This window comes from Gorilla gorilla, chromosome 10, assembly GCF_029281585.2.
Source record: "Gorilla gorilla gorilla isolate KB3781 chromosome 10, NHGRI_mGorGor1-v2.1_pri, whole genome shotgun sequence".
NCBI lineage: Eukaryota > Metazoa > Chordata > Mammalia > Primates > Hominidae > Gorilla > Gorilla gorilla.
Genome location: NC_073234.2, coordinates 104,503,163 through 104,509,248, shown reverse-complemented (window position 1 = coordinate 104,509,248; position 6,086 = coordinate 104,503,163). Strand labels below are relative to the sequence as shown.

At 37.3% G+C, this 6,086-nt stretch overlaps 1 long non-coding RNA gene across 1 annotated transcript in view; it reads left to right on the top strand.

The window, feature by feature from the left end:
• Positions 1-866: 866 nt before the first annotated feature.
• LOC129525837 (uncharacterized) overlaps positions 867-6,086 on the top strand; it is a 112,511-nt gene continuing 107,291 nt past the window's right edge. The window contains exon 1 of the long non-coding RNA XR_010129380.1: positions 867-998. This is a non-coding gene — a long non-coding RNA (uncharacterized lncRNA). The remainder of the gene's footprint in view (positions 999-6,086) is intronic.

The window sequence follows — 6,086 nt, the reverse complement described above, 5'->3', positions numbered from 1 at the left end:
ACTCTCAGGTGGCTGATTGAGGTCACATGGTATTGATAAGGAGGTAAGATTGAGATTGTCATTAAGAAGAAAATACATAACCACAAACTCTTCAAGTATACTGTAACCTTGAATTTGATCTGGCAGGTTACTATCCATCTGTCTGTTGCTCTGGAAATGAACTGAGAAGCATGAATTCATTTCTCCAAACAAGTCAGTGACAGCCAACCAAAAGTCAGAGCACTAATATTCCACACACACATGCACACACACACACACACACACACACACACACACACAAATGTGATCTCTTGAGTATGTGGATTATTTCCAAACTGGGCAGGCACTTTGATCATAATATCATCAATTTGTGATAGGGAACAGATGGTAAGAATGGGCATAATTATTTTAAAATTTGAATGGCTAAAGAGTCTTCACTAACTAATCTTTAATATGGTGTCAAACAATTGTTTAATGGAAATTTGTAGATCCCTTACTTTTTCTGTCTCTGCTTTAATTTATGAGTATTGACTACTTATTGATTACCTTTACCATGATGGTATACCATCACGTACCAGTATATATATTACTCACATATATACTGGTGAGGGACATTGTTGTTTAAGGGTATATATGACAGAATTCTGATCTTTCAAACACTGTCACTGTAATTTGAGAAGAAGGCATGTACACCCAAGAAAAGCATTCTACTCCCCTTTCCATTCCTCCTCTTTCTTCCTTCTTCCCCTCCAATGTGAGCTCCATCTTTTTCTTTTGAAGATCTCAAATATTGTAAGGTGCATTTAACATATTCAACTGGTTCAACATTACTCATCTAGTTAACATAGATTGAACAGAAGGTGTGTTGTTTTTCTTTCTAGGCCATATCCAGTAACAGAGTCTACTGCATCATATTAACTGATAAACCCAGGATGACAAGAGAAACATGGGACTCACTCTTCGTTTGCATTGACTCCAGCTAAGAGCTTCAGTTTTCGTGCTTTGCTTCAGAATTATTGGTGAGCCCTGTGCTAATTTCCATCTCATCCTAGAAGTCAGTTATTTTATAAGCATGTAATTGCTTATAAAAACAGCTTGGAAGGAAGAACATTTTGGAAGAGGGAGGCATATGCCTGAAAGAAGAAGGGCATGGGAATACAGTCAGTTGCTATTTTGGCCCAGAGATATGTGCAGGCAAACATGTAGGTATTGTATTTCCTTGATTGTCTTAATTATTGGAGAAAGACAACTATAGTACTTACTTTCTTACAAGAAATGTATGCTGGAGGCTGCCTGCCAATGATCTCTATTGGATACGAGAAGGCATACCTGTAATTACTTTAGAGCTCATTTCTGAGATTAGAAGCCATGATCAGGTTGGTTTTAGACCACTAGGGAACATTTATGAAAATTTCATAAGTTCATGAGTTCTTATCACACTGATTATCAACCTAAAATATACATTTTTATGTTGAATTCTATATTATATTTTATGTAGGGCAGAAATGGTTGACTATTGGCAACATCATATAGTTCAATCTAATATTATTCTCATTTTTAATAACGAAAACACACCAACACACTCGCTGTATTCCTATTACTTCCCTCAACACATCTACATCCAAGCCTTCTACTTCATGGCATAAAGCAGTGGTTCTCAAACTTCAAGGGGCAGGGCTTATAACAAAGCAGATTGCTGGCCTTCAACCTCAGAGTTTCTGATTCAGTACATCTGGTGTGGGACAGAGATTTTGAATTTATTTTTTTTCCCTCTCAGTTACCTGGAGCCTGGAGAGATTTTGAATTTCTAATACATATCCAGGTGATGCTGCTACTGCAGCTAAACCAGTGACCACACCTTGGAAACCACTGCTATACAGGGATGTTGTCTCCAAGGATGCAACTTACTTTTTAATTTTTCCTTTGAATACCAAAACAACATTGGAAATTTAGATTTTCTTAAAAATATTTTGCAAACCTCATGCTGTTATTTTAACTTATCCTTCATTTATATTTTCTTGTGCATAATGCATAAAGTAGGAACTGTATCACCATAATTTTTAAAGACCTCAAAATCTTTCCATTTATGTGAATATAACATAATCCTAGAAAAACTATTTTACAGTGTAAGTAATTATAAAAAACTAACATTTAATAAAGTGTTGGAATTGAGGGAGGGGTGAAAGAACTAATTAGGGGTGGTGGCTGGGTGGGATAATGCAGTGGAGAGTCACACGTCCAGTTTGAGGTTACACTAAACATTCTTCTTTCAACTCCTTCCCACTTCTCAGATTCTATGAGCCAAATAGCATTGAGAAAGACCAGCCCAGAATGTCTATCTCCATTCTATGGATAAGAAAACATTCAGAATTAAAAAAGAAAATGGACTGACTGTAGCAGGTCTGTGTAAGAACTCAGGGGATCAGGACAAATCCCAGTCTGGTTTCAGAAGTGGGGAATAGGGCACTGGAGATGGGGCCACACACACTTTGGCCTAGCAGAGGAGAAACTCCTATCCTCAAATTTCCTCTCACTTTCACCCATGTTGCAAACAAAGACATTAGACGCAAATAGGAAATGTTATATTTAAATTTTGACTGACCAATCAATTCTAAAACCTTGGTATGAGCAAACCTTCTAGTCATCAGGTGCTCTGGCTATTAGCTACTAAACTCTTTGATAGTCAGAAACATTACTATTTTGCTTTGAAGCAGAAGCAGCATCTTTCTTGCCATGTGCTCCTCTGGACTCTCCCAGGGACTTGAGTAGTCTGTTTTTCTTTGTTTCCATGTGTCCTTGTACTTATCTGTCTTCTCTTTCTTCCAGTATCTCTTCCATTTTCTTAGTTCATGCCTTTGTCTCACCAACTTCCTTTTTCTGTGTAATTTGCTTTAATACACTCAGTTTCTTTCTCTATGTGTTTTCATTTCAATGAATGTGAAATACTTCTTAATTTATCAGGACTTTACCTAATGATTTTAGTGGGCTTTACTTTAAATGGAAAGTGGTGGTACACTGGTTTTGCTTATCCCGAAGAATTCCCTGTAAATGCCAAAGAGATACTAATATTATCCAGCATTTATAAAAGACAAAGCATCTGGAGAAATTTTTTTCATAGGCAATAACTTATTCTTTAAAAAGTGAAGTGATCGCAATTATCCCTGTTCCTGGAAGAATAAATTTTACAATAACTTGGGAAGTAGCTCATTGCTCAGTGGAATTGAGCTATTGAACACACAGATTTGGATTGTATACCAGCCGTGTCTCATGCAATCTGGGCAACTAACCCCATTTCTATGAACACTGGCTTCCTCACCTGTCAAAGGGTGATAATACCATCTCACAAAGTTGTTATGAGGATAAAATAAAAAAGTGTACCTTGAATGTCTATTGTTATTATTTCACTCCAAACTACCAGGATAGCATTGGTTCATTCATTCATTCATTTAAGGATGTGTGCTAGGCACTGTAAACAGAACAGTGAACAAGACTGGTCTTTGACTTCATGGAACTTATAGTTTATCAGAAAAGATAGACTAAAATAAATAATCATACATATAATAAACTTTGATGAGGCCATCAAAGGGAAATACATCGTGCAACAAAGTGTAGTGAAGAAAAATTTCATTATGCCATGAAAATGTATAATGTGGGAACCTAATGTAGTCTGCATGTGTGGGTGAACATGTGTAACTTCTTCATTGGAGTGACATTTAGCTGAGGCTTAAAAGATAAATGTGGGATTGACTAAATAGTAAATAAGGAAGAGAGAGTTCCAAACAGAAGGAAAAGCATGTGCAAAAGCCTAGAAGAAACAGGAAAGAACTTAGCAGATTCAAGGAATTCATGAAAGATCCCTAAGTTCTGAAGGTTAGTAAGCCAGGGAATGAAAGACATGAGTTAAAGTTGCAGAAGTTGATGGGAGCAGAACCACCCAGTGTCTTGCAAGCCACAGTAAAGATTTTGTTTTTCTCCACAAAGCATCTGGAAGGTTTTGAATGGACTTAAGCTGAGGGATGATTTTCTTTTTGAGTCTGCTGTGTTAGAGTAGATTAGAGAAAAGCAAGAATGAAAATGGGATTTTTGTTAGGAAGCTCTTAGAATTGTCCAGAGGAGAGATTTGGTGCCTTAGATTACAATGCTGAGAGGGAGTGGGAGTGGAGTTAAGATACTGTTAAGAGAATTGTTGGGTTTCATGAATTACTGAGTAGGTATAAGATGCAAAGATGGGATGACCAACTTGATTTCCAGGTTTTTATTTAGAGTACCTAGTAATGGTGCTTGCTGCTATTTACCCTTAGAAAAAACACTGCTATTTCCGCTTGAAGGGGAATCTCATTTGTCCTGACTTGGATATGTTGAATTGAATATCCATTGAATATGAGGCCTGTCCTGTAAAATATCCAAGTAAAAATGTCTAGTGTGCAGTTCAATATAGAGATTTAAATTGGACAAAAGTATGAAAGATAATTTTTTTTGGAGGACATTTGAAATCATAGGATGGAGTGAGATACGTAGGGGGAGAAGTACATAGCAAAATTAATTGACCAGACTGACAGTGTATCCAGTGCATAGTCAATGTGTTTGTTGGGGGACAGGGGAAGGAGGGAGAGGGAGGAGAGTGGAAATTGTGTAAGTGGGCAGGCTGGAGAAGTGAATGTGTCTTTGTTGATAGGAGTCATTTTGGCTTAAAAGCTGTAGTTTCCAAGCTCACCAGAATCCTTTGGGTAGCTTATTTATGGTGGGGTATAAAACCTCAGCTTTGCTTTTTCACATTATTGTCTTGTCTGGAAGTAGAGATAACAAAGGACAAATGGTACATGGAATATCTTCCCCACCCACCTACCCATCCAACCAAGGCACTCTAATATGGTGGTTAACAGCATGGACCGTGGAATTAGTCTATCTGGGTCCAAATCCCAGCTCTGTCACTCACTGGCTATGTGTGCTTGAGAAGGTCACTTAACTTCTCCATGCCTCCGTTTCCACATTTATAAAATGGGTGTAAGAGCAATTTCCATGTTGTAGAATTTTGTGAGGATTACATGAGTTAATATTTATAGGTAAAGCACTTAAGATGAAGACTGGCATATACTAATTGCTATAGTATTAATATGTACAACGACCCAGACATAGGCCATATGGCTCTGTTCTCAAGAATTTTACAATCTAGTGGGGAGCTCAGACAAAAAGATACAAGAAGCGGGACAGGACAAGCCTGATGAAGGCACACAGGAGGGGAAACAAATGTTTCAGGTAACATCTAATTTGTGATCTGAAGGATAGGGAATTGCACCGTGGGTTTTTGGGGAAATATGTTCTGAATTCTATAAAATGTTTCGGCACACAATGCATTCATAATAATAAAAATATTTATATGGTGCTTTATAATTTTCAAAGTCGTTATGCATACTTCAACTTATTTGATTCTTTTATCAGTCTGATGAAATCAATAATTTGGAGCATTTTCTCTAGGCCACATTTTGGGGAAGAGTCTCATAAAAATAAGACACATCCCATAATCTCAAAAAACTATAGTTTAGTGGTGTTTTTGGACCCAATGTTATATATGTGAAAAATTGAGGTTTGGAAGAATTAGGATTTGCCCAAAGTCACACAGCCAGTAGTATAAAAATGATATGAATGCAAATCTCTGGATTACAAGTGGTTTGTTGTTCTTTCATCTTATATATAGAGGTCCTATTACTAGATGAAAAGATCTACTAATGGACACAGATTATCTGAGTTATTTTCTTCAAAATAATATTTGAAAACTGCATGCTTTTGTTTTAGAAACTCCAATACAGCAAGATTACCCCTGTGAAGAATAAACAGGACCCTCTGAATGTGTTTTCTGTGGCTTTACAATGCCGTATCATATCGTTCACATCCTGGTAGTGTAAAAAAATTCTTTCTGACCCTTTTTATTTAGTGAGATTCCTTCAACTAGGATGCCAGGGCATTTCACAGGGACATAAAGGGAAAAGGTTGGGATATGTCAGCCCTGGGGTACAGGTGAATGACGTCACTACTTTGGGCTTGTAGCCAAGGAAAACTGCAAAGCCAAAAGCAAGCTAAGGTAGCAGGCAGTTGAGGCAGGCTGGGGT